This window comes from Simochromis diagramma, unplaced genomic scaffold, assembly GCF_900408965.1.
Source record: "Simochromis diagramma unplaced genomic scaffold, fSimDia1.1 OVJJ01000510.1, whole genome shotgun sequence".
Lineage (NCBI taxonomy): Eukaryota > Metazoa > Chordata > Actinopteri > Cichliformes > Cichlidae > Simochromis > Simochromis diagramma.
In genome coordinates this window covers 1645307-1663909 of record NW_024387326.1, presented here as the reverse complement: position 1 = coordinate 1663909, position 18603 = coordinate 1645307, and the positions used below count along the sequence as shown (strand labels likewise).

Sequence of the window (18603 nt, the reverse complement as noted above, 5' to 3'; positions counted from 1 at the left end):
AGTTAAGGTCAAAACATATGTTGTGTGAATTCAAAAGCATGCAAAAACACAGACTGTATATAGTCAAAGCAGCTTACTGTAAAGTGCCTAAAACCCGTATTATTGATAATGGCCATCACAGGGCAACATCTTTTTTTATGAAAAGTCCAATGGAATAGAAGCCTATGGGAAAATGACCATGCAGCTCTTTTGATCTATGACACAACTTAACACTTTCTTGATTAGTTTATGACCTAAATCGTAGGAGCCAAGTCGGCAGTTTTTCCTTAAGTCGGGGGGAAGCATACATCTATAGTGCTCTTGTCTATCATTACATGCTCAAGAAGTACGACAAACTTAAGAAAAGGAAAAAAACTGTGCAGCAGCTGTTGCAAAATTAGCTATGTTCCATAGGCTAAAGAGTTTGCAATTGCGAACGTTATATAAATGTAAGGTAGCTCAGCGGTCCCCAACACCCGGGCCATGGACTGGTACTGGTCCGTGTCTCGTTTGGTACCGAGGCTCGGGTTTGAAATTGATGGTTTTCATGGTTTTTATCATTATTTTTTTATTGTTTTTATCAGTAACTTGGTTTCCCTGGGTGTCTTCCTGTGTGTTATGAATAAATCGTCCTTATTTTGGTACTGGTGCTGGTTTTATTTTGTTGTATTTATCCGCGACACCTTAACAGCCGGTCAGTGAAAATATTGTCAGACATGAACCGGTCCGTGGTGCAAAAAAGGGTAGGGACCGCCGATGTAGCTAACATAATCTAAGTAATGTAAGGTTATTAGGCTACTCAGCAATCATCATCATGCAATTCTACATGTACTGGTACTAATGATTAAATTTCTGGTATCGTAACATTGGTACACAAAACACAGATATACCTTTGTGAGTGTGATATAGTAGCATCTATTTCTCTATTTGTGAGTCTAAAGGTTTGCTATTTGAAAACCTTTGTCCTGCTTTGTCTCAGACATCACCTCTGACCTGATTTTACACTAATGAGTAATCTTTCCTTTTGCTGGTCCTATTCTTTTATCCTTTTTTGGTGGCGAGTGAGATTATCTATTTAGGACAAAGCAATAAATTTTAAGTGGTCTGATGACTGTGGATTTTTTTGTCCTTGAATTTTTGTCTATGTGGTGTAGCATAAATTATTAACACATAATGCCATATTGAACTGCTATTCAAGAACAGACATAAAATGGAGTTTCTGTCTTTGATGTGCTTTGAGTGCATCAACACAGATGGCAATTAAAACTTGATCTGCATTTCTGGAAGGAAAAAAAAAGTTAAATCTGAAGGCGTCTGTCAAAATCGAATCATTTCTCTCATTCGGTTTTTCTTTTTTATCCGATCACACAAAAAGCATGTGGAATATATATCAATTCACAACAAAGTAATAACCACTGTAAGAACAAACAGCGGTGAGCACATCCAATGAGCACTGACAACATGTGGAAGTATGATTTTCTTCATAAATCAAACGGTTTACAAAAACACAAGCAAAGTCTTAAATGTATATACGAACACTACATCACAGTGCGGTTGTTCATTTTAGAAGATGTCTCATCATCTAAATGGGGAAAAAAAATTATACCCAATGGAGGAGATGTTAAGCGAGAAAAAGGGAGAGAGGGAGAAAGACCGGGATGCAAAATACATTAAGGAGGAAAAATGACGTGAACGTGATTAGAAGGAAACCTAAATCAGAGGCCCTGATGCTGCTGTTTTTCTACTTTGGCTGGCTTTTACCCCAAACACACATCCCACACATTTTCTCAGGCACATTATACACTCAGTGATCTGGTGTGCGCACTGAACTGCAGTGGAGAAGTATTCCCAAGGTGAAGTACTGTTCTAATTAGAGAAGGAGTTAAAGCGGAAAACAAATGGTGACTATTGTCTTCCACATTACTCACGGACAGTCTTATGAAGCGCACGCAAACGTAGGGATACAAATATTATATGCTAATGACATTATGCGTGTTTTCCACACACAAATGCACAAACACAGATACACTTGGGACGTAATGCTGTAATCGGAGGCCAGAAGACAGAAGTTTGTATCAGCAAGCAAGTTTGACCTCAAATAGTTTTTTCTGTCCTGAGGTTGTTTGAGATGCAACTGCAGCCTATTACCACGATAGGAACATATCCTGGATTTAATTTGTGCTGGAACACAATTCGTTTGGGTTTTTTCACATTCTCATATGCTAATTTTGTGAGCGTGTGCATGTTTTGGTCAAAAGAATTGAATTGCAAACATAGATCCTAGGGTTGCTTCATAAAATTTCCTTTTCTTTTTCTATTTTCTTGGAAAACAGGCACAGCAATGCAGGCAAATCATTGCATACGCAATCATAGCCATGTACCCAGCACGTCATTAGCCTGAAAGTTTGCAAACAGGAGGCATGGTACCACAAACACATTCATACCAGACCTGAAATTACCTTCACCCATTTTAGAGAAGCTAACAAAGGTACACACACCACTTCACAAATGTGCCACCATTTCAATTTGATTGAATTAAATGTCATTTATACAGCGTAATGCACTTTATATTGTAAGTTAAAGATCTTTTCCTTTTCCAAATATCTTCAAAAATGACAGCCCACCAATACAGAACTCTTAAGACTGTTACCCCTACTAACATTTTGTGATTTAAAGATTTAATAAATCTGACGATAGTTTTTGTTTTAAGTCCCTACTAAGATAATATGTAATTCACGGCTTGATAACAAGACATGATTGCGTCACTGAACTGTACCCAAGTCTGCTCAGATTAGCCGTTGTAGTTTGTGGTGCTCCAAACCCAGGAAGTTGCCGAATCCCCCCGTTGGTCAAACTATGCAACATCAACCCTCACAGAATGCCTGAAGGGTGTTTCTCCTTTCTCTTCTTTCTTTTATAAATTCTCATTTATTGGCCATTATACTGTAACTTCAAAACATATATATTAGCAAATAGCTAACTTCTGTATCAGTATACTTATAATTTAAAAAAATTAGTCTTGTTTCTTTATCCATACATTTTCCTATTTACCTAAACACTTTCATATATGAATCTTACACATTTCAACAGGTGTGTACATCCGTTATACTGGTCACATGCACAGACACAAGCAAAAAAAAAGTCAGCAGAAGTGTGGTTTTCATGTTGTATTTTTAATTTCTCACCAAGATAAAATCCATTTTTTCTCAAATGCATCCTCCATATTCATTATTTTGTGTTTTTCTTCCATTGATTTAGAAATATTCCCTGCAAGATGGTGAGTAACTGCAGTGTATTTTAATTTACATTACAATTCCAGCATCCTATCAGTTTAAGAGGAATTTCCTTTAGACAACTAAGCTGTAGATGCAGTACATTATCAAAGAGGCAATTTCAATTATTTATGCCAATTACATGTGACATTTTTGGACAAGGAACTAAAATATCCTACGAGCAAAAACATTACAATTAGCCATCTGTGGCACTGTTACGTGTATTCAATAGACTATGCTTTGCTTCTTCCAACACATCATCAAGATTATGCTGTTCCCACCAGGATTTCCTGAGCCTCAGATACCAATACTCACCTACGCTTAAACCTTACAAATGCGCAGTGAGCTCTGCCAAAATGCCCAGCATATTTATTCTCCCTAGTGACGGTGAGTACTCAGCATGAGGAAAGCTAAAAGACATGAGTCTGCTTAATTGTGCAGATCAATTAAAGCATAAATGGTAAAATGTTGTTTGTATTTACTTAAAACCAATGCTGTGCCTTTTCAGGGAGAGTGGAGCCAGTGTTTTTGCAGCAGGCATTTATTAAGTTAGTGTTCTGAAAATAGGACAACTATAAGGATACGCTCGCTGAACATATGAGTGTAGGATTGCGCAGGCACAAATGTAGCTTAGCAGAACTGGCACATAATAGATTACAGCTGTCTCTAGAACCTCTAACCTAAACAACCTGAGCAAGTTACTCATGATCTGTCACCAGAAACCACAAGACAACAAAATAAATTGGATTAAATGAAAACATTTGCTGTTGTCCTTGTGAAACCAGGTGGAGTTTTATAAAATCACAGGGATAATGTTGGTAAAAGTTAGACCTCAAAGGTGCTCAAAGGTGTGCTTGAGGGTTAGCACTAGGTTATGCGGTTAAAGACTTATCCAGCTAATTCTGACTGGGGTTAGGGTTAGGGTTATATAATTATTGTCAATTTCTAATCTAGATGGCAACAAATTTGCTACTTTTGTCAATTTATCACAGTCAATTGCCATATTATCACAAACAAATTGGATGGCATTGCGAACTTGACCCCATTAAATTGCAAAGTGAAAGCAGTCTGACTGTCATAATGGCATTTTATATTGCCATTATGATGTGGCTGCAGACCTGGTCCTTGTCTTCAAAGTCGTTTTAAACACCAACTATATTATTGGTCATATGTGGAGTCACTTGGGTTGTCCTCCAGTCTCCAAACACTGTTTTCCCTACTATAGCATCCATGCAGGAGTGCAGGTAGTGCAAGGATTAAAGATTAAGAAATATTTTAATGCATTTAATAGCTGCACCAGCATTTTGGTTTCCAATGATTTGATTACATTTATAAGAGGCATTACACATAGAAAAACACAGAGAAACTGCACTGCTTTATTTCTAGAAAACATGGTTTCTGCCAGCGCATTGAGCTCTTGTTCCCATGGTATGCATCAGCTAGATATTCTAACTAACGGAAACATTACAACTGTGGGAGTCTGAAAGAATGCAAACCCTGCAGCAGCTTATTCTCTGAAGATTTTTTTTTTAAATGAGAAGGAGTCCAAAGTATCTAAAAAAGAGGGGAATACTCACAGGCGGTGGCGTTATAGCTTTGTGTTGTGCACCCGATCTACAAATGTACTGGAATCTTATTTAGCAATTACATCAGTGTAAAACAGTGTTAAACAAGTGGCTCCCTTGGGGGAGTAGTAATAAAAGAAATGTTAATAGCATGCTGTTGCAGGTATCGCTACAAACCAAAAAAACATCTTGAATCACACTGGAAAATGCCTTGGGTCAGTCTGTTGCAATGCACAGTTTAAACACACACACACTAAGTCAAGCAGTGTAAGGTCGATCCTTCCTTGACAGATGAAAGATTCAGTAATCTGCAGCTGAATTAAAAGGAAAGATTTGAATATTCAGAAAAGCTCTCTCTCCTTCTTCTTTCTCGCGCTCTCTCTCCCATGTTCTCCTCTGTTCCTCCTTGTGCTCTGCTTTCTCTAATTCCTCTTTAATTTCCACAGTCAACACCTCCAGAGTCTCCTTCTGTCTTATCCCCCCAACCCATCCACCACAAACACACACGCGCACACATATGCAGGCACAGACACACACAAGGACTAATGTGCAAGCCTTTAAAGCTAAGCCAGGCTCTTGCCGCAAAGCAGAGTAGGGATAGACAGTGAACTGCAGTAAACAGAAAACAGCAAACTTACCGGTGGTTTTAAAATTTTGTTTGACTTTGTCTTCGAAGGCACACACACGCACAAAAACATGATACACACACATAGAGAAGCACACACATTATTAAATGTAAAAGCTGTATGGTGCAACGGGCAAGGTTAAATTCTCTGTTCAGTAGTTACAATCCAGGCCAAGCACACAGCGCTCTTGGTCTCACTTGTTAAGGTCAATTCACGCTGAGGCACTTTGGGCAAATCACATTAGGGCTATGTCGTGTCACACTGTAGATGGAGGACTGGGTATATTCATAAGTCTGCGACTGAGAACTAGTTTATTGTAGTATGGCACCTGTTTCTATTACCTATAACAGGGAAAAATGACCCACACTCACCCACTTTGGGTGAAGGTCAATATTATAATACTTTATTCCACACATCTTCCTCATACTGGGTTGGACCTCCTTTTTCTTTCTTCATGGCACAGATTCAACAAGCTGCTGGAAACTTGCACAGAGTCTGTCCCATATTGACATGATAGTTTACACAATTGCTGCAGCTTTCCATGATTGCCACATCCCAAAGGTGCTGTATTGGATTGAGATCTGGTGACTGTGGAGGCCTTTGAGTACAATGAACCCATTGTCATGGTCGAGAAACCAGTTCGAGATGATTTGAGCTTGGTGACGTGGTGTATTATTGAAGCAGCCAACAGATGATGGCTACACTGTGGTCAAAGGAATAGACATGACCAGCAACAACACTGAGGGAAGCTGTGGTGTTTAAATAAGGCCAAAATATGCCATTTTACCAACGCTACCATCAACTGCCTGACGTTTGACACAAGGCTGGATGGATCAATGCTTTTATGGGTTGTTTTTTTTTTTTTGCCAAACTGGGACACTGCCACCTGAATGTTGATTGAGACTCATCAGACCAGGCCACATTTTTCCAATCTTGGTTATTTGAGTTACTGTTGCCTTCCTATCAGCTCGAGGCAATCTGACCTTTGACACCAACAAGGCATTTTCACCCAGAGAACTACTGCTTATTGGTTTTCTTTTTCTCTCTTTCTGAACATTCACTGTAAACCCTAGAGATGGTTGCGTGGGAAAATCCCAGTCGATCAGCAGTTTCTGAAATACTCAGCACCCCATCTGCCACCAGCAACCATGCCACGTTCAAAGTCACTTAAATCACTTCTCTTCCCCCTTCTGCTTAATTTGGACGTCATTCTTTACAAGCGTAAATGCACTGAGTCATTTCCATGTGTTTGGCTGATTAGATATTTGCATTAACGAACAGTTGAATGAAGTTGTCCGTTAAACCATGGTTAAACACAAGATTAATCTCAAAACTTATTTCTCTCAAATAAAGGTGCAGGACCTTAGAAGAAACATCGTAGGGATCCAAAAATCAAGAAAAGCAACCAAAGCATCTCTAATAACAATGATGTTAAAAAAAATCCCAGGTGTGACAGCAAAACACCTAAAGAAATCTCAACAGGTTTTTAAAATAAAGAGTCTCTTGTCAATAATAAAACACACAATGGGGCCTTAAACTGTGTTTGCTTTTTATTTTTCTCAGTTTTTCTCATGTCATTGAAAATTTATCCTACAACAGTGCAGGAGTATGAACCTCGACCCACTGCTGGAAATAAGGTTAACTCTATATGAGTTTTTTTCTAAATCCAGCCTCCTCTTGAAAATACTTTTATTGCTTTCTTCCTTTTTCCCGATCGTTGACTCTCACCAGTTCTCCCCCACCTCAGCTGCCGCCTTTATGTCTCTACTCTCTATTATCCACCCTCAAGCATAACCACATTACTTGGTGGACACCATATAATGGATTGTACGTCTACTTGAGCCATTAAAGCTCTTCCTAAATGGCAAGACAGAATTCATATACTATATTCTTAAAAACCAAAATGAATGTCAAACTACAGCTGTGTACATTTTGTTAAGGACTTTTAGACAAATAAGAACTTAAGTATTAGAGATGGGAAACACCAGACACCCCACGATATGATACTAACACAATACTTCACACACAATATGATATTATTGCGATTTTTAACAGTTTCCGATATACTGACTGATTCAGTAACTGCAAATTATTATCTGTTATCTTTTTTATCCAATAAGATAAATGTGGCGCAGCCCTCCGCCAAGTGGCGGAGGGCTTTCACTTCGGTGGCCTCAGAATCTCATCTTTGCAGATGATGTGGTTCTGTTGGCTTCATCGGATGGGGGCCTCCAGCTCGCACTGGAACAGTTCGCAGCCGAGTGTGAAGCCGAGTGTGAAGCAGCGGGAATGAGGATCAGCACCTCCAAATCTGAGGCCGGAAAAGGGTGGAGTGCCCACTCCGGGTCGGGGATGAGTTCCTGCCCCAAGTGGAAGAGTTCAAGTATCTCGGGGTCTTGTTCGCGAGTGATGGGAGAAGGGAGCCCGAGAGCGACAGACGGATTGGCTGTAGTGATGCGGACGCTGCACCGGTCATGGTAAAGAGGGAGCTGAGTGTAAAAGCGAAGCTCTCAATTTACCGGTCGATCTACGTCCCTACCCTCACCTATGGCCACGAGCTGTGGGTAGTGACCGAAAGAACGAGATCGCGGATACAAGCGGCAGAAATGAGCTTCCTCGGAAGGGTGGCTGGCCTCTCCCTTAGAGATAGGGTGAGAAGCTCAGCCATCCGGGAGAGGCTCAGAGTAGAGCCGCTGCTCCTCCACATCGAAAGGAGCCAGCTGAGGTGGTTCGGGCATCTGACAAGGATGCCTCTTGGATGCCTCCTGGGTGAGGTGTTCCGGGCATGTCCCACCAGGAGGAGGCCCCGGGGCAGACCCAGGACACGCTGGAGAGTTTATATCTCTCGGCTGGCCTGGGAACGCCTTGGTGTTCCCCCGGATAAGCTGGAGGAGGTGGCTGGGGAGAGGGAGGTCTGGGCTTCTCTGCTTAGGCTGCTGCCCCTGTGACCCGGCCCCGGATAAAGCGGAAAAAGATGGATATCAATATTTCGTATCCCTGTATTAATGCAATGTAGCCACACAAAATAACGCTATATATACTGATTTTATCCTCACACCTAGGAAATATATATGGCAAAACATTCAGGACCTGTACGGTTCACTGTTCATCTTTAAGCATCTGCTCTACAAATATGCAACAATTAAACCCATCCGAGGTAAACAAGACACAGCTATCACAATGCAGTACTACACGTTTGTAGGAGCCTGTTACATTTGCACCACATTCTGTCACAGCAAAGTCTCACACCTACAGCGACTGTGAAAACACTTACACACATTCACAAAGTTCACACACATAACAGTGCATAGTATTTGTATACGCATTTACACTCACGCTTGGTTCATGATTTGTAGGTTGCATTATTTTCTGTGCTTGTTTCTCTATTTTTTGCGGTGGACATAAGAGCATACACAGTACAGCATTACATGTTCAACAGTGCTTTGACACACACACACACACTTAGACACAAGCTGCTGCTGTTACAAGAAAACAACAATACCCTTACTCTCCATGTAGGCATACATGGATACACAGAAGCTTGAATACACAAAAGAGATCACACACACAAACACACACACATATCAAGGACACTCCAGTTGAGCTGTCAGGCTGAAGCCAGTGAATACAAGAGGAAGCCATAGAGAGCACAGAGGGGAGGAAGGAGGTTGCAGTTCAGTAAAGAATCACTGAAGCAGTACAGACATAGAGATGCCCAGTTGTCTCCCATCTCAGGAGCAATTCATCTGCATAAAGATTAAGACCATATTTGGGATGCTTTTGTCTTCTTTTTCCCAGTTATGGCTTCCTTTATTTCATCTCCCCTACCCTCTTTCTCGCCTCCATCCTCCCTCGGCTCTCTGTTTGTCCATATGAGTTAAAGAGGGCCATAGCTCTCGGCTCACAAGCAGAACTTATCCCTCACTGCTCCACGGCTTAGTGCTCTTTGTTCTACGATAAGCTACAAATTTAGGCTGTCCCCTCTGGTTACAGCTCCTAAACTTCCCTTTCCTACACAGTGAGGCAATGTTTTCTTTGTCCGACCACACATTCACACAAGAACATGAGTTTGATTTGAACAATGAGCAGTCAAATAAAATGCTACGGCATGGAATGACATCACTCTGCAGGGTTTGTTTTTTTTCTCATTTGTGCAGCAGTAAGCCAGGAGGGCAAAGGGAATCTAAAATATTTTAAAATGTTTCTGTGCAGATGACATTGGTCACAGTTGGTGGGCACAGTTTAAAGAGCCTCACGGTTTCCCCTCTTAAGCTCGATGGCTGTTGCTTTCTCGTGTCAAGTGAAATTTCTCAGTCAAATGGATAAACTTCAACTCTCTGCTTTGCTTTGTTTGCCTCATTCGACTAAATTGGGACCTTAATGAAATGTAATTAGTGCAAATGTGAAAGGGTCAGATCAGTGACCAGTCACAGCACTTAGCTCCATCATGAAGACAGATGGCTTACAAAGGCAAATCTATGCATCCATACGCACAGAGCGAGGCGGAGAAAAACACAGCCAGGTCTGCAACACTGAAGTGAGTCTTAAAGTGCTTTGAAGGCTAATGGAGTGCAACTCTGTTGAAAAAATTTAAGCAAAAGCAGTGAAAAGAGGAAAAATTCCAGGGGGATTTGCCCTGTATTCTAGAAATTGTATTCAAATCTTTATCAAAGTCCTTTTAGAAAGCCAGTCTCACCACTTAGCCCCCATTTTGGTAATGCTTTAGGGCAGTTATATGAAACCATGGCTTTAATTTCAACAGTGATTTATAAAATCTCTAGTCAAACCACTTAGAAAATGTGACTTGGCCCCAAAATCAGGCTTAAAAAGCACTTCTCCTCAGTAGGTTACACTTCAGCTATGCTTGTGCAAACCAGAGTGCAGAAAACTGGCTGTCACAACACTGTGAAACTGCTACGAACTTCCATCTCACATGAAAGATCTCTCTGTCTTTATGCAGAATTTACTACTAGTGACAAAAAGTTTCATATCTGCACCCTTTTTATCACTTACAAAAAAAACATCCATCTCTACACCTTCTAAACACAGTGTGTTTTCTGACCTGGATTCCTCCCATCACTCCCAACCAGTCTCAGAAGATGGCCATCCTGGTTCTGCCAGGTTTCTTCCTGTTAAAAGGGAGTTTTTCCTTCCCAATGTCACCAAGTGCATACTTAGAGGGAGACATCTGATTGCTGGGCTACTTTTTAAAAGTTGTTCTTTTTCTTCATCTTTTTTAAGGGGGTCAAAAACATAAAAAGGATAAAAGCTGACGAAATCTTTGTTTATTTTCTCTCCACGTAAACGTAATCTTTGCCCTCTTCTCATTAGTCAGTGCTACTGGGTCTGACTTCTATAAACCCTGTCCTCGCCCTCTTTCTCTTTTAGGCCTTATGCATTTAATTTCTCTAATGTACATAGTTTATTTAATTTTCTGACATGACATAAATTCATGCTGATGTTACAGAAAATGTAATATCGCAGGAGTGCAGGAGTATTAACCCCACTCCCCTGCTGAAAACAAGGTTAACCCTCCCCCCTTTTTTCTCTTCCTCTACCCCCCGGCCCAAAATCTTGCTGTATCTCTATTCCTCTCTTCCCTTTTCCTCGACTTTAACCTTCACCCCTTTCTCCAGCTGCCACCATTATCTCACTACGTTATCCACCTTCTATCTGTCCTCTTAACCTTTCACCTCTCTCTTGATCCGAGTGTCCTCCTCCGTTTCCTCGGATTTCCTTCCAGCTTCTTTCGATATCTATTCTCCTGCACACCCTCATCCTCGCTCTTCATGCTCTGGTCCATCCCTCTTTCATTACAGAAAAGCAAACTCAATTCCATCAGATGTAATAGGCTAATCACACTATTGGCTCAGGTCGATCAGCAGGACAGTGTGTGTGGCTCTGTGTGTGTTTACTCAGTATAAAAAAAGTGCTTGTTAGTATATATTTGTGTTCCCAATTATGTTAAAGACAACATTTCCTCTGTGCTTTAAATACCTTAAAAAAAACTGGATGAAAGTTGAAGGGTAAAATATTTATGTACGGGACGCACGCTTGTATGAGACCAGCATTGTTAACATTGATATCAGCCATGCTGGTTGTTATCAACCAGTTGGCAGATAAAATGGATATTTATTCAATAGACAGATCTTCAATGGTAAATGTAGAGCAAATAAAAAATATTAATAAAACTTTAAAAAATTATATCTATCAAATTGTTATTTTTAACAATGATTTGGTATAAGTGTGGCACCACATAATGTTTGTGTTTATTTTACGTAAAAAGGGTCAGTGTACATTAGTTAGCATGAGCACTTGGGCTCATCGTGTGCTGCAACTCAGTGCATTTAGTCATGTAAACATGGTCGAGACAAACTACTGAAGATCAAATCGAGAATCGGACTTGGAAACAGGTGATTTTAGTGACTCTGATGGTGAGCGAGCAGAAACATGTCACTGTGCTTTCTCCTCAGTTCAGTTCAGTTGAATTTTATTTATATAGCACCAAATCACAACAACAATTGCCTCAAAGTGCAGTAACGCAAATCACATATCAGACACACAGTCACAATACTTTATTGTCAAATAGCAAACACGGTTTATGTGTGAGCTGATGCTCTGCGGCTGCTGGAACGCAGCTCTGTCCTGTTGCACTTCCAGGTTTCTGTCCTTTCCCTCCAGTCCACACCAACTTTATTGGGAGAGACATGAATTAGCTGACACATTCGTACTAGGGCTGGGCCATATCATACCGTTCACAGTAATACCGGTATAATGTTGGGCAACGATAAGAAAATGAAATATCGCAATAGAATATGGGTAAAACGCGCATGCGCAGTGCCTTTGTTTTCATACACACATGGCAGAAAAAGCATGACGGAGAATGAGAAGGGCGAAAGCGGATCGTTGAATGAAACGGATGAACCAGAACTGGTTTGTAAAAATGCTGCAACTTCAGTGGTGTGGAACTGGTTTAGCTTCCATCCGTCAGATACACAACAAAGCACTAGTTTTGGTAGAGCATGCTAGCGGGCCGTCGTTATTAGAGTGTTTTGTGGAAAATACGGCACACTTAAAATCAATCCTTTGATTTTTCTGAAAATCGACAGTGCCCCTTATACTTCTGTATTATGTATGAATTCTGGTTGTGTTTACTGATCTCGAAACGATTTTATGTACACGGCACTCGAAAATCTGTCAAATGTTTCAGTACGACTTTGCTAAGCTACGAAGCCGCACCGCTTGATGGATTGTTGGAGCATTACGGCTATATTAGGCAGGCGCCTTGCGGAGTGATACGTACTGTGCTTCAACATAATATTACCGTACTGTGTGTGTATAACCCCTTTTAAGTTTTGTGGATATTATACATGGTTATGCTGAGGATATGTTTCCACTGGAAATGCCTTTTGGTTAAACTGTCAGCAGGGAATTTGCATTTGCACTGTTAAATTTTTATATAACTGTAACGCACATAAAAAACAGCTGCTTTTTTAAGTGAAAATACATTAATGGTTTTTTTTTTGCGGTAATAAAGTTGTGGAGTTGTAAAGTATTTTGTCTAGTGTCAATTATATCGTCAGTTATATCGTTATCGCAAATTTTCAAATGTATATCGTGATTAATATTTTTGGTCATACCGCCCTGCTCTAATTTGTACCACTCTTACCAGCTAGGACCGCTCCCTAATCCGCCCTAGCTCTCGATGCTACAGGTGAGCCCGACCACACCCGACTGCCACACTGATTGACTGGGATTTTTCTGCAAAACCATCTCTAGAGTAGGTGGAGAATGGAAAATATCCAGTGAGCGGCAGTTCTCTGGGTGACAATGTCTTGTTGATTCTAGAGATCAGAGGAGAAGGCCAAGCTGCTTTCGAGCAGATACGAGGGCAACTTTACTCAAATAACCACTAAGGTAAGCAGAAGAGTGCCTCTCAGCAGAACACCACACAGGGTATAATTACTATCAGCTAAGAAGAGGAATATAAGGCTAAAATTTACACAAGCTCACCAAAATTGGAAAATTGTTGCCTGGTCTGGTTTTGATTTCTGCCGTGATATTTGGTCAGAATTTGGCAGAAATAAGAGAAAAGCATGAATCTATCCTGCCTTGTAACAGTTCAGGCTGGTGGTGTAATGGTGTGGGGGATATTTTCTTGGCACATTTTGGGCCCCTCAGTAATAACTGAGCATCATTTAAACCCCACAGCCTACCTGACTATGCTGCTGATCACGTCCATCCCTTTATAACCACAGTTCCATCTTCTGATGGCTGCTTCGAGCAGGACACACCGAGGGGCTGGTGAGTGTTTATTACATGTGTTTGCTTGATCACAAATTTGCCATTAAAGACTAGAATGAAGATTTTCCAGCAATTTCCCAAGCTTACATATTGTAGGTACATTATAAGATGTTCTCATATATTTGTTTAATCGATCTCTTCAGCATAGTTTATGGCAGAAGGCATTTTGTAATATTATTATATACATAAAGCATCCTTATCACCAAATAATTTAATGATTTTGCATGGTGCCACTTTTAGACACCAATTACTACTTTTTACTGATTCAGTGGTGAGGAAATCTCAGGGGAACTTATTACTATTTCAACCAACTAGCAGCTTTGAAGAGCTCTGTAGGATTCAGAGCTTCTCCCAACTGCTGGCAACGCCTGACTGACCATCCCAAGCTGTTTGTCCTCCTTCCTTATCCCTCCGTTCACTGTTAATGAGCTCTGTTTCCCCTCTGCTGTCCTTTCTTCCTTTTCCTTTTTATTTTACCCTCTATCGCTCATCTCCAAACTCGGCCGTGGATCCCCGCTCAAACCAAAACCAGCCATTTTCCCCTCTTTTCCGCCCACTCCATTTTCGTCTGTCCCTTAACTCCTTTCCCTCCTCTTTGCATCCTAGTTATCCGTCTCACTCTGTCAATGTGGCAGTGGAGTGTTTCCAATCCAGATTCCAGGCCCTGTTTGATAGGAATGATTGTTCATTTATTTCACCATCTGCCACCTAGAGCACGCACGCACACACATAACCATTACCTCAAACATAAAAAGACTCCCCCCTGCTGTGATCACTACTTTAAGGATTTTGCCAACAGAATGACTAGTTGCAGAGCCGCATGTGTCTCGTGTGTCTACAGCGTGAGCGTGCTTTTCCGTGTGTGTGTGTGTGAGGGCGTGCGAACTCCACACATTGGCTCCTCTTAGTTGAGTCCCCAAAGACGGCACGACTCAGAAACAGAAACTCATAAATCAGCCTGTCCCTGAACTCGCTCCTCTATTCCTCGTCTCCTCGTTCTCGCTTTCATCTCTCGATCCCTGCGTTTCTCTGTCCCTCCTCCTTCTAACACCCCTGAGAGGAGGATGAGGCAGCAGTGACGCACTTACACCAGGATTCCCTCTGTCTCTCGCCTGCGTGCTCTTTCATCTCCCACAAATTTTCCACAGCCCCTTTAATCTTCCAGGACGATGTGACACTTTTTTCAGTAGCGAAATGTTTTCTCGTAAACTTCACATCTTTGTGGTCCTTGCCGAAGCAGTTAAAGCCATCAAAGCTGTCTGTGCTTTGACAAAAGACAGATATAGATGTTCTCAGTTTCGCTGCGATGTAACAGAAACAGATAACACAAGCGTTTGTCCTCTGCTGTGCCGCAGCGTGCACATGAGTTACTGGACTGAAACAATCCTGACATACCTGAACCAAAGGCATCCCAAGGTGAAACTCTCTTTTCTATGTCATCTGGACCATCATGTGACCCTAAATAGAGCAGATGCATCTAGAGGGGCTTAGCCTTAAACCTGTACAGCTACAAACTCACACACACAATTAAAATACGCCTTCACATTTAATTTTTCCCCACATGAAAGCCACATGCCAACAACATAACTCTGTAAATCACTCCCACCCACAACATGGCTAATATTTGGAGCACAGACATGCAGTCCCGTGCACCTGAGGGTGCCAAACATAGTGCAGTTGCTCAGCTCCACCTCCATCACATGCCTGATCTGGTGTCCTTGCTTCAAGAATAAAAAGGGCAATGTTCTCTATAAAGTTACTATAAATATATAAATTGTAGACAAAAATCAGCAATTTACTGAATTACTAGAAATGCTTCACTGTATTACCATGAGGTAACAACAACATACCTAATCAAAACTAAACCAGTAGACTCATGACTTTTAGTTTCTATCACTGGGTTTAATCTTGATTAAATCTACATTTTTTTTAAATTAAAGTCAAAGCTCCCTTTATTAAGACAGTCCCTGTTGAATTTCCACAACCATAAACTGAAACAAGAATTCTGTCTTAACTTTAAAGTCACGACCTCGAATTGAGGCAATCTGTTATTCTAACTTTGATGCCGTCAGGGTTATTTTCAGAGGCTTGATAAAGCTCCTGTGGAGCCGCAGAAGACATTATGCAACTGTTTTGACAGGATGAGCAGTGCTCCTCGGGACGGGCATTGCAAATTAGCTTAAATATGTGGCATATTTGTCCCTATACAAATAAGCCATAAACATATCACCTGAACTTCCTGGCTCTTCTACACATATATATACATACACACACACACAGCTTTCTTTCTATCTATCTATCTATCTATCTATCTATCTATCTATCTATCTATCTATCTATCTATCTATCTATCTATCTATCTATCTATCTTTTCTGAGAAACTTGAATAGTTATACGCATAAATGTCATGACTATTGTATAATAAGATAATATTTGCCTAAGCCTGTGAAAACGATAAACTTGCATGCATATCACTGCTGTATTTTAATGGTTACGACATGCAAAACGTAAAAGACTGCCAAACATAAACATCCTGACTGATTACAGCGATTAGGATGGCCACGTTTTTGTTTTTTTTTTCTCATGCCTTTCTCCTTTCCGTCTCTATGACACAGTTTCAACAGGATTCTGGTTGCTTAGTAACCAACTGCAGTCCGAGGATTCCGGAGAAGTGTCCGCAGAGAGAAAGAGCAAGAGGAGAGTTAAGGACAGGAAGGTGGAGTGGTTTGTGTCCTTTGTCGGCATTTTGGCCACCGTGTTTACATTTTTTGGTCTTTAATTGTTTCCTCTGTATTTTTCTCCTTCTTTCACAGCGTTTCCTCATCCCTACCCTCAATCCTGCCTGAGCGCCCGCCGTCCTTGTCCTCCTCCTCCTCCTAAAACTACTCTCACGCTCCAAATTGTCAAGGGAACGGGTTAAAAAAAACAAAAAAACCCACCTCCCGCTCATTTCCCTTCTCCTTTTTTCCCCCTCTTTTTTCTCCGCCTCTGCATGCCAACTGCATCACCAGTCCATGTAATATAATGCAACCGTAATCCTTTACATTTACTCCTTAATCTCTCTGCCAACACATACACGAATGAAGCAAAGCCCTTTCTAAATGTATGCATCTATTAACCATTGTGTTAAACTTCAAGATCATCGACCCTCCTAATAAAGACATAATGTGAACCTAACTATGTCTTTTTGGGGTCTAAAAGAAATCAATTAATTATCAGTCTTCGGGTTGTTAATGATGGTTATGAGAAAAGTGTTTCAAAGCAAGGAGTGAGCGTTTATATCTGTGAGCAGTGAAAAGGAACTGCTTGAGGGGGATCCTACAGAGTTGAAAGAACCTGGAAAGTTCTGGTTTTGCTTCTTGAAGTAATCTACCAACAGCTGAGGTAATATAGCAGGAGAGCGATCAGCAATCAACAGATACAAATTATGAGAACCAACAAGGGTAAATCTAGCAGTGGTTGTGATGACTATGTAAATTGTGTTGTGTTCCCTATTAAAATTTCAGGGTTAGCACAAGTGTAGTACAAAGTTGTTCTTTTCCTTCGGTATAATGTAAAAACATACAAAGGAAATGCCTCCTTTACAGGGAGAAATCAGTGGAAAATACACCAAATGGCAGGACATAAAGAGTAGTTCTATTCTCCATGAAGTTTAAACGACTGTTTTGGAAACAGGGTTGTGTATGAATGTACTCTTAAGTTTCTCAGCAGAAACAGACAAAAACGCATCTTCTGCAATGACGTGAACGAGACATCATATGACCATTGGCCATAGAATCTACCATTACAGAAACAACTCAAAAGGTCAAAGTCTATCGGTTGTATTTCTACCTTCCACCAGATGGCCATATGCCCTGCCCTGCCAGCTAGCATATGGGCATCTGGACACAAACCAAGCCATGAGCACTTGGTACACACACCCACTCTCATAGCTAAACATGATAAATATTCATGGATGAATGCTTGTGCGTGTGTGTGTGTGCATGCAGGCATGTCTTAAGAAAAAACAAGAAAATCATGTTATATCTTATTATAAATCTCTTGCAAAATCAGTCATCATGTAGAGCCAGTAGCAATGAAGAAAATATACCAGGTATCCGCCACACCGCACACACACATCCAGAATAACGCCTGTGTATTTGCATATAGTGTATGTGCACACAAACCTGTATATGAGCTTGTGTGTGGCCATGTGCGAGCGAAGAAACTTGGCAGATTTCTCTGTGAGCTCACCTGATCCACAAGCTGGCCACATCCCCAAATGACCGGGCACATTGTCGGATAACTATTATATAAGCCTGCCTTCAGGTTCCTCTGCTGCATTAGTGCTGAAGATGATCACAGTTGAACATTATACAGCAAAACCAAATTAGTATTGGGTACATATTTGCCATCTAGCCAGCGCTTTTATGTAAGATGACTTGAAAAGAAATGGCACAAAGAGCCCAAACTCAAGCTCAGCATTAAAATATCTTCTTTATTTTCTTGAGGAAATATATTTCTCACTGAATCGGCTCACTTGTTTGACCGCAGACCCATGTATTATATGTTGAAGTCCAACCGTGTCAGGTTTTCAGTTGTTTCAGTTCAGTTGTGGAGTTAAATTAAGAAACTGTGGGGGGCAAACAAGAAGAAGTTCTCAAAAAGTTGTGACACAGCTTCAACACCTGGATTAAGCCATGAAATTCTAGCTGCTGCTGCCTTCTCGTGAGATTTGGTTGGACCCAGAATTTCCATTTCCTCCTTTTCTTGTTAACAGCCTTGATAGCTATAAGTGACAATAGTTTAAGAGTCTAAAACAGTCATACATAGTTCGGTGTTGCTGTAATTGAATTATGTTCACTTCTCTCTGTTAAG

General features: G+C 40.9%; 1 protein-coding gene across 4 annotated transcripts in view; it reads right to left on the bottom strand.

Annotated features, from left to right (window-relative positions):
• The window catches only part of cacna1ha (calcium channel, voltage-dependent, T type, alpha 1H subunit a), a 130708-nt gene that overhangs the window by 65450 nt on the left and 46655 nt on the right, over positions 1 to 18603 (bottom strand). The window lies entirely within an intron of this gene.